This window comes from Papaver somniferum, chromosome 8 (genome assembly GCF_003573695.1).
Source record: "Papaver somniferum cultivar HN1 chromosome 8, ASM357369v1, whole genome shotgun sequence".
Lineage (NCBI taxonomy): Eukaryota > Viridiplantae > Streptophyta > Magnoliopsida > Ranunculales > Papaveraceae > Papaver > Papaver somniferum.
Window position 1 is genome coordinate 378,613 of NC_039365.1, and position 11,194 is coordinate 389,806.

Below are 11,194 nucleotides of genomic sequence, written 5' to 3' on the forward strand. Positions count from 1 at the left end.
CAAAGAAGAGTACATAGTTTACATCAAAGTAGCTACACGGAACATCACAAAATACAGTCTGATCCTCGAAATAAAAACAGTATGTGTGACCCCTACAAGACTTGGATCTGTGCTTTGATTAGGACTCGCAACATCTGGGATTGAATTGTTATTGGCGGGATGTTGGTTTTGTTGCTGCTTCTGGTAACTTGCAGCACAACCTGTAAAAAAAAGTAGAACATCAGTTTAATTTGCACATGAGATATTGAGAAAAGCGCTCATCAGATTAATTCTAGATGACTAGTCTCATGCTTCTACAACCACAAATGCAACAGAGATACCGACAACCAAATGATTTCCCAGAGGATAAGAGTGAGCAAAAATTTGCAAATAAACCAAATAAAACTATTTTGCATTGCAATAATAAAAATGTGCTCCATTAACATTGTCAGAGTGATTTGAACATAATCCATGTTTTTTCTTCATAGATGGTGGACCCGGGAAAGCGTGAAAATTAAGTGTAATAAAAACGGGCCTACAGTAATACCGCAAGTGCACGGTCGTCGGTTGTAGCTCGTGCAAGTACGGGTCGATCCACAGAGACTGGGTGTGTTTTGGAGTTTTCTAGCTATTTTGGGCTCTAATTTGTTGTTGGTTAACTATGAAGCCTTTTTGGGCTTTGGGCTTAGGGTACCTTTGGATTATAGGCTTGTTTGATAATGAAGTGAACTGAGCTTGGGCTCAGTTGGTCTTGAAGTGCACTAGGCTTGGCCTTTGAAGTGCACTGGGCTTTGAATGTCAATGGGCTTTGAGTACCCTTGACAGTGAACTGGGCCTTTGGTGGACTGAATTAGGCTTTTGCCTTAAACCTGAATTGGACTGGGCCTTTAATTGAGTTCAGGATTTGATTGAATCAGGCTTTTACTTTAAAAGTGACCTGGGCCTTTGTAATGACTGAGAACTGGGCTTGGTAACCTAATGATGAGCTGGGCTTGTGCTGTGAGCCAAGCTCAGTTGCAGCAGCAGTGGTGGAAACCAGGTTGCAGCAGCAGTGGTGCTGGCACAGCAGGAGAAAGGAGGAAGCAAGCCAAGGGGAAGAAAACAGTGGAAAATTAGAGCAAAAACAATGACCAATGGCCAAAGGCAGTGGGAAATGATGGCACAAAGGCAGTTAGCCTAAGGCAAAGAGTAAAGAAAGAACAAGATACAAAAATAAAATGGCAAGATCCTAGACATACAAATGGAATGGGAGGAGAAGAATCTTGTCCACTGTTTTGCTCCTAGAATTGACTGTCTTTTAACAGCACAGTCAATCACAAGCAACAGTGGACACTAAATTCCCCCCATTTCTCAATGAGCTCAACTTCCATGGATTCTAAACTAAACTTCTACCACTAACAGTGAACAAAACATGTCATTTGAACATTGTAAACCTAAAACTAACAGTCACTTGCATTATACTAACAGACATTAAAACTAAACAGACATTAAATCCACACTGAAAGACTAAACAGACATCAAGCACTAAAACTAAAACTTGCATTATACTAACAGACATCAAACACTAAAATTAACAGACATTGAGCATGAAATTGGAATTGAAATGAAATGTAATGAACATGAAATTAACATAAGGTAAATTGAACTAACAGCAAAGCAAAAAAAAATTGAAATTGAATTAAATTAAGAACCCTAAAATTTTAACAGTTGAGATTGAAATTGGAATTAAACCTAAAATTGAAATTAAACCTAATTGGTAACTTGGCTAGTCCAAGAACACCTTCTATTCGACACCCTTGTGTTCAATTTATACAAAAAGGGACCTATGAACCCTAAATTAAAAACCCTAATTTTACAGACCTAGGGTTTGATTTTTTTTACCTAATTTGATTGACAGGTCTTCACCACATCGTCGACCCATGCTTTATCTCTCTGCTCTGATTCTTTTCACGCTCCTGCTTTGTGTCTAGCATGAATTACTTCATCAACTCCACACCCTAGGGTTCAGAGGCATGAGTGTGGGTTTGATGAAACAATAAAGGCTAGGTGGATGGGTTTTTTTTTTTGCAGATATGGGGGTAGTTGGTGGCAGTTGGTGTAGGTGGTGGCGATGGCAGTGGAAGTAGTAGGTGGAGGTGATGGTGGCGGAATGGGTGTTTCTGCAGAGGAATGGGGGAGAAGAAGTCGATGGTAATGATGGAGGGTATGTTTGGTTAAGGTATATGCATTAGGTACTAGAGTGTTGGTCGGGTGTAGCGGATTTCGATGTTGGCGAATCTGAGTCACTGGATGCGAAGCTGTAGGTGAATCGGATGGCTACCCCTGAAGAGGCTGGTAGCGACCGTCGGATGTCTTGATACAACGAAGTTAACGGCGAAGATCGAGATTAGGTGTTGTAGTGTTAAGCGGAAGTATCGATATTTGATGCGCAGGAAAAGAAGCGACCGTAGGATCTAAATGTGATCTAATCTGAAGGCTTGGAATTTAGGTACTATGGTGTTTTGCAGGGACTTCAGATTTTGATGAACGACGAAGAAGCGACCATTGGATGGTGAGATGGATACGATCTAACGGCTGAGAATGGAGGCGGGTATGGATATAGAAAATGGGTTTGGGTAAGGGTTTTGGGCCTTGGGTATGCCAAGCCCATATCTTCTTTAAGAACAATTCTTCCTTCTTGAGCCCATTCCTAGATTTTTGGTATTGTGCGCACCATTCTTTGCGGCTTCCTTACGTAATTTCTTCCGGCTTTTCACTACTCTTCAGCTCTTTTCTGCTCCGCAAGTCATCCAGACTTTATTTATTACCTAAAAATGCAAAATTAAGTAAGAAAAATATTTATTCTTGAAAACAATGAAAATACAGAATATGGGATAAAATGTAGAATTACTGCACAAAAGATGAGTTAAATGCCAACAAAAAGGGATAAATATATACAATATTTGGCACTCATCAAATACCCCCAAACCTGAATTTTACTTGTCCTCAAGTAAAACAAAACTAAGGAAATCCTACCTATACCACTGTCGCTGGTCTCTCGAATGCATTTAGCGTATGCACTAAGCCTTTTAAACCCCTAAGTGTCCCTAGTGGACGAGTTAAGTCTCGTGAAGGTTTGCTTAGAACGTACCTACAAAGTTCTAGGTCAAAATATAAGCTCAGATTCCATCAAATGTGACATGTGCAAGTCAGTTTAAGCTCACAGCAAAATGGAGATGTCAATCTAGCTATCAAAGGCACAATCCTAGCACTGATAACAAAAAAAGACATGTGATAAGAGTGTAAAGTGTATCTACACATGTGTAAAGAAAGATCTGAAGTTAAGACTACTAATCACCAAGAGATAGTTTTTCAGGCTAAGAACCAAGGTCGAAATCTAGCTAGCTGTCCGGACTTTACGAGAATTGTGAATGAGTTGGAGGTATTTCACAATTACTCGCGTTGTACATCAATGGCATACACCCTCCTTGCTTATTACAATGAAACAACAAAATGACTATTTACATGACTCTTATTTACATTGACTATTCTCTTTTTATTTTTGGAACAAGAGAGAATGGAATTGATAAATACTTGATTTTTTTTTTTTTTTTTTTGAATTTTTTGATATTTTTTTTTCTGAATATATACATCGTTTTTTTTTTTTTTTTTTTTTTTTTTTTTTGAACAAAGAAACACTTTTGATACATATACAAAAGGAAACAAAAGATTACATGACACTTTGCAAGAGGTAGCCCTTTTTGATGCACCCAGTTAAATTCGATGGTTGTTTTTCTTAATGTAACCTCCACCTTCTATCCCAACCAACCAAAGAACAAGCTAGTCAAGTTTCGTTCAGTATTCTAAAGTGATTGGCAATCGTAACTTCCTATCAAACACCTTGAAGATCGAGGCCATACATGTATTGGTAGATCGTGCGCGTGCAAATTTCTTATCACTATGTGAATTGTGCTAGAATCAGGGTGCCTAAATATCTAGACTAAGACTCCTAATAATTACATATTTGCACAAGAGTCAACATTTCAAGGTAAATGAGCTCCATTTTTATGTTTTTTTTTCAATTTTTTAATTTTTTTTAATTTTTTCGATTTTTTCAAAAGAAGAAGGAGTTCGTTTTCAATTATAGCATATTATCATGGTATCCACTCTATACCCCCAAACCTAAACTAAACATTGTCCTCAATGTTTCAAAATATGAACAAAATTATAATACAACATATGAAGAGGATCATGTTGAGTAGAGAAAAAGGAAAGAGAATACCCGATTTCGGCGAAAGCAATATTAGAACTCCGTTATTCAAGGCAAGAATCCAACATATTTCAGCCGAGATCATATTGGATTAGCAAAATATATACAAAAGGAACAAAAGGGTTTTAAGAAATTTTATCTACTGGATTATATACAAAAAATTCACCATACACTAACAATCTAAAGAGTCGAGGATCAACCCAAAAGACAAAGTGTAGCGGTTTCAACAACTTCACACATGAAAGAAAAGCACGTGAAGCTGTGAAACCAAATGAGCTACCCCCAAACCTGGATTTTACAGAAGATATAATTTTGAAAACAAAATCGCGCAACTTTGGGGGTTCATCATGCACAAGATCTAACTCAAAGTGTACTTTGCTATGGACGGGCAAACATCCAATTTCCAACTGTGGTTCCTCAAAGATATTATACTTAGAAGCGAAATAGTCCAAAAGGACTTGGGAAGCATACAGTTCCAATCCTAGATTAGGAATTTTCAGAAAAATCGGTTTGACAATATGGGTACAAACCAAATCTAGGTTGGGTGGAAGGCCATCAGATTGTGACTTAGGTAGAAGAATAGGCATATCATTATCAATCAAATCAAAATCTCCTAACTCATCTACACATGTCACATCATGCTCACAATCATCAATCAAATTGGCAAGATCACAATCAGAATCATCAACATCATCAACAGATTTATTCTCGTGTATCGGCACATCAGGGGAAACATCACATGGAATACTAGAAGAAATATCATGCATTAAGGTCGGGGCAGAGAAGCCTAATGTATTTGAACCCAAAGGTTCCATAACATTTTCAGTATAGACATGTTCTTCTAACATAACATCATAGTCATCATCATCATCATGATAGGGATTTTGCCATCTAGGATAATTTTCAATCCTAAGGTCGAAGCTATTACAAGAATAAAACTCTAATTCATGGGGGTGACTCATATCATGTGGTGTTGTTCCTGTTTCCCTAACGGATTCCCATTGATGGGTTTTCTCTGCAATCTCAGCTAAAAATTTCCATGCATCATCCACAGATTTATCAAGAAATTTACCATTACACATAGACTCAACCATGGTTCGAGATTTAAAGTATAGTCCCTCATAGAGGATGACGACAAGTCTCCACTTCTCAAATCCATGGTGCGGACATTCGCTCAACAAATCATTAAAACGTTCAAAATAGTGAAAAACAGTTTCCTCATCCAATTGGACAAAACAATTGATACTTTGACGAATAGCGATGGTCCTATGATGTGGAAAGAATTTTTTGAAAAATAGATCTGTGAGTTGGTCCCAAGTGTTGATTGATTGTGGTCTCAAACCGTAAAACCATGTTTTGGCCCTTTCCTTTAGAGAAAATGTAAACAAACGCAATTTCAGAGAGTCTTCGGACTTATGATCAGGTTGCATAGTCCGACAAATTTGTTCAAACTCTCTTACATGAGTATAGGGGTTCTCAGAATCGAACCCTCGAAATATAGGAAGTATTTGTATCATGCTTGCATTTATTTAAAAGGGTTATTGGTTTGAGGTAATACAATACATGATGATGGAATTTTTATTGTGGGATACATGTATTCATGGAGAGCATTAGGTTGGCCCATTTGAAAAGACACAAAGCCCACTATTTGGTTTTAATGGGTTTTCAAAATTTGGTTTTTTATGGGAAAATTTTGGTTTTGATGGGATATTTGAAAAAGAAAATTTGGTTTAAAAATGGGAGCAAAGTAGAAATTTGGTTTTAAAATTGGGAGCAAAAGAAAATTTTGGTTTTTTTTTTTTTTTTTTTTTTTTTTTTTTTTTTTTAAGAACAATAAAATGAAGAAAATAAAATTTGGTTTTTGAAATGGGAGCACGCCCACTGTTGGTTTTGTGTTTGCTGTGGCTCAGCTGGTTTGAAAACGTTTGGTGAAACTGAGTCCAAAATCTCGGCCTAGAATTTGGGTACTCGGCCCACTAACGAGTTAACCTAGCGTGATCGGTTACAAGCTCAGCTGGGTTTAAAAACCCAGAATACAAAATACAAGTCCAAATTAAACAAGCTCACAAAAATTAAATACAAGCCCACAAATTAAACAAACAAGCCCACAAAAATTAATTACAAACCCAACAGAAAATAAAAAGCCCAAAAATTGGCTTTAATATCACAAGCCCACAATTAAAAATTGGAAGCCCACAATTCGGGTTCTCTTAAATGGGTTACCTTTTAAGCACAACCCAGCTGCTCTGATATTGTTGCAAAAACCCAGTTGGGCTTTGGTTCTTTTCCTTGGTGGCGTCCCAACAGAGGAAAAACAGGTTCAGAACAGCAGGTCCAACAGCAAATGAAGTGAAGCAGATGCAGATGCAAATGCTATGCAGTGAAATGCAAAAATAGCCAATAAAACTACAAGAAAAACACAACACCAATCCCCGGAAACGACGCCAAAAACTTGGTGGACCCGGGAAAGCGTGAAAATTAAGCGTAATAAAAACGGGCCTACAGTAATACCGCAAGTGCACGGTCGTCGGTTGTAGCTCGTGCAAGTACGGGTCGATCCACAGAGACTGGGTGTGTTTTGGAGTTTTCTAGCTATTTTGGGCTCTAATTTGTTGTTGGTTAACTATGAAGCCTTTTTGGGCTTTGGGCTTAGGGTACCTTTGGATTATAGGCTTGTTTGATAATGAAGTGAACTGAGCTTGGGCTCAGTTGGTCTTGAAGTGCACTAGGCTTGGCCTTTGAAGTGCACTGGGCTTTGAATGTCAATGGGCTTTGAGTACCCTTGACAGTGAACTGGGCCTTTGGTGGACTGAATTAGGCTTTTGCCTTAAACCTGAATTGGACTGGGCCTTTAATTGAGTTCAGGATTTGATTGAATCAGGCTTTTACTTTAAAAGTGACCTGGGCCTTTGTAATGACTGAGAACTGGGCTTGGTAACCTAATGATGAGCTGGGCTTGTGCTGTGAGCCAAGCTCAGTTGCAGCAGCAGCAGTGGAAACCAGGTTGCAGCAGCAGTGGTGCTGGCACAGCAGGAGAAAGGAGGCAGCAAGCCAAGGGGAAGAAAACAGTGGAAAATTAGAGCAAAAACAATGACCAATGGCCAAAGGCAGTGGGAAATGATGGCACAAAGGCAGTTAGCCTAAGGCAAAGAGTAAAGAAAGAACAAGATACAAAAATAAAATGGCAAGATCCTAGACATACAAATGGAATGGGAGGAGAAGAAGCTTGTCCACTGTTTTGCTCCTAGAATTGACTGTCTTTTAACAGCACAGTCAATCACAAGCAACAGTGGACACTAAATTCCCCCCATTTCTGAATGAGCTCAACTTCCATGGATTCTAAACTAAACTTCTACCACTAACAGTGAACAAAACATGTCATTTGAACATTGTAAACCTAAAACTAACAGTCACTTGCATTATACTAACAGACATTAAAACTAAACAGACATTAAATCCACACTGAAAGACTAAACAGACATCAAGCACTAAAACTAAAACTTGCATTATACTGACAGACATCAAACACTAAAATTAACAGACATTGAGCATGAAATTGGAATTGAAATGAAATGCAATGAACATGAAATTAACATAAGGTAAATTGAACTAACAGCAAAGCAAAAAAAAATTGAAATTGATTTAAATTAAGAACCCTAAAATTTTAACAGTTGAGATTGAAATTGGAATTAAACCTAAAATTGAAATTAAACCTAATTGGTAACTTGGCTAGTCCAAGAACACCTTCTATTCGACACCCTTGTGTTCAATTTATACAAAAAGGGACCTATGAACCCTAAATTAAAAACCCTAATTTTACAGACCTAGGGTTTGATTTTTTTTACCTAATTTGATTGACAGGTCTTCACCACATCGTCGACCCATGCTTTATCTCTCTGCTCTGATTCTTCTCACGCTCCTGCTTTCTGTCTAGCATGAATTACTTCATCAACTCCACACCCTAGGATTCAGAGGCGTGAGTGTGGGTTTGATGAAACAATAAAGGCTAGGTGGATGGGTTTTTTTTTGCAGATATGGGGGGTAGTTGGTGGCAGTTGGTGTAGGTGGTGGCGATGGCAGTGGAAGTAGTAGGTGGAGGTGATGGTGGCGGAATGGGTGTTTATGCAGAGGAATGGGGGAGAAGAAGTCGATGGGAATGATGGAGGGTATGTTTGGTTAAGGTATATGCATTAGGTACTAGAGTGTTGGTCGGGTGTAGCGGATTTCGATGTTGGCGAATCTGAGTCACTGGATGCGAAGATGTAGGTGAATCGGATGGCTACCCCTGAAGAGGCTGGTAGCGACCGTCGGATGTCTTGATACAACGAAGTTAACGGCGAAGATCGAGGTTAGGTGTTGTAGTGTTAAGCGGAAGTATCGAGATTTGATGCGCAGGAAAAGAAGCGACCGTAGGATCTAAATGTGATCTAATCTGAAGGCTTGGAATTTAGGTACTATGGTGTTTTGCAGGGACTTCAGATTTTGATGAACGATGAAGAAGCGACCATTGGATGATGAGATGGATCCGATCTAACGGCTGAGAATGGAGGCGGGTATGGATATAGAAAATAGGTTTGGGTAAGGGTTTTGGGCCTTGGGTATGCCAAGCCCATATCTTCTTTAAGAACAATTCTTCCTTCTTGAGCCCATTCCTAGCTTTTTGGTCTTGTGCGCACCATTCTTTGCGGATTCCTTGCGTAATTTCTTCCGGCTTTTCACTACTCTTCAGCTCTTTTCTGCTCCGCAAGTCATCCAGACTTTATTTATTACCTAAAAATGCAAAATTAAGTAAGAAAAATATTTATTCTTGAAAACAATGAAAATACAGAATATGGGATAAAATGTAGAATTACTGCACAAAAGATGAGTTAAATGCCAACAAAAAGGGATAAATATATACAATATTTGGCACTCATCAATAGATAATACCACCCAAAACACAGTGGTATTGATCATTTAACATAAAAGGTTTGCAATATGCATTGGGGTTACGCTGGCCCTGATATAAAGAAAATAGAACGACAATATTAGTTGCATCGATAGCGCAATATTAGTTGCATCGATAGCAATGGATATGCTATAACAAATCTCTATGGATTCACAACTAAATAATGAACTATCCTGGTTGGTTAGTATAAATAAAACAAAACTTGTAACTGAAAGCTCACGTTGGTAATCAGTTCTGTATGTTTTTACAGTAGAATCTCATCCATACGGTCATTCTTTGGTGCACTACTCGTTGGGTTTGTATTTGCAGCCATGACTGGTGGATGGATTTGCGTATAAAGGTTGATTTTTTCGATATGTGAGGAATGAGGAATAACTGAACAAACCATTTCGGTCAAGGCCAGTCCTAAATGTAAACCAAAATAACCAGAATTGAAAAACAAATGTGTAGATTACATACCAATAACTTATTCCAGATAATATCATAGTACTCTGGAACGTTCCCCTAATACAAGCATGACAACAGATAATACACTTGGAAAAATTTTCCTGCTAGAGGAACTATGCAGTCTCATCTATAGGTTCACCACCAACTTTGGCTTGGACTCATGTTTTTCTGGCATACAAGAAACAAACCAACTTAATATCAGTACTTCGTAGACATAACTCGACATTAAAGTACAAAGAATATCCTTGCTTAAATCAAATTGCAAGAGGAAGTAGCATACCTCGTCTACAAGTTTCATTTAAAAGACAAGAATACTCACATATTTCTCAACTGTTGAAAGATTCACTTTTCCATCTTTTTATACTTTACCACGATAAGCAACTTCATAACCAAACTCTCCGAGCACATTATCCTTTGAGAACCAACAGGTCGCAACCTCTAACTCCTTTAACACAAACCAATGACCCCAATTAACCAACGTGAGAGATTTAAGGGAAACCAGTTAAAAGTAAAGGTGACGTTATCGGATAAGAAGAAGATGGTTTGTAAACAGTAAAAATACCAGAATTTTCCCCTGATTGAGACCCTGCACCGCCACTCTCTGAATGTGTAAATGAACCAGACCAACTACCCTTACCACTTGTGTATGCTATAATTGCCTGCAAAAATCAAACAATTCCTGTGTTAGTGAAGAAACAAAATATAAAATGAAAAATGAACTTAGAAACAAGCAAGAAAGTATTATATGAAGACCTGCAATAATATGTTTCACTGGAATACACTTGACTAGAGTTCCATAGATTTGCTCTTCTTGGCGTGAAGCATTTTATATGAAGATCTGCTCCTTGATTAGGATTTTCAGAAACTTCACTAACGCTCTGAAGTGAAGCATCTCTGCTACTGAGTGGCATGGGATTTGATAATGGATTTGCTCTTCTTGGCGTGCTGGCTGAAGATCACCGAAAGGCAATCTATCTTTAGATCCTTGTCTTTCTCCTCCATCATCATGGCCGTCAGCACTTACAATCTCCACTTCAAGGCTGCAGATACTTTCTCCTAAACAGATAAGAATGACTTCCATATGAAATATACAAAACCAGAACAACAAAGTTCAGTATAAACTAAATTTTCGATTAACTTACATACACACAAGGTATTGAGTCAAATTTACCAAATGCAGGATTAGATCCATTTAGAGGAGAATTGTTGGTGAAACGGAAGAACTTAAAGATCACGTAAGCAAGTACATTTTCATACACCATCTTCTTCCAAAATTACACGACGAAACCAACGACAAGAGGATCTAAGCATCAATATACATTTTCGTCTCCATATTTTGTTATCTCGGTCCAAATATCCTCTTCAAACCTGTAATTATGAAAATCGAACAATGAGTTAATGAGAAATTGAAACAGTCATGACAAAGAAGTTAAATAGATCCGATATAAGAGGGATAATCAAAGAAGAAAACTAACTCTGAGAACTTACAATTGAAAGTTAAACTGGGATTTGGTAAAATAATCCGGTGAAACTCCAAAACCCCAAAGATTGGATGTATGTTGATAAATTCA

At 38.0% G+C, this 11,194-nt stretch overlaps 1 long non-coding RNA gene across 1 annotated transcript; it reads right to left on the reverse strand.

Annotated features, from left to right (window-relative positions):
* Positions 1 to 9,990: 9,990 nt before the first annotated feature.
* LOC113304089 lies at positions 9,991 to 10,572 on the reverse strand. The gene is made up of 3 exons (XR_003338041.1): positions 10,377 to 10,572; positions 10,186 to 10,282; positions 9,991 to 10,068 (listed from the first exon to the last, which is right to left on the reverse strand). It is a non-coding gene; the product is annotated as an uncharacterized LOC113304089 (long non-coding RNA).
* Positions 10,573 to 11,194: the final 622 nt, after the last annotated feature.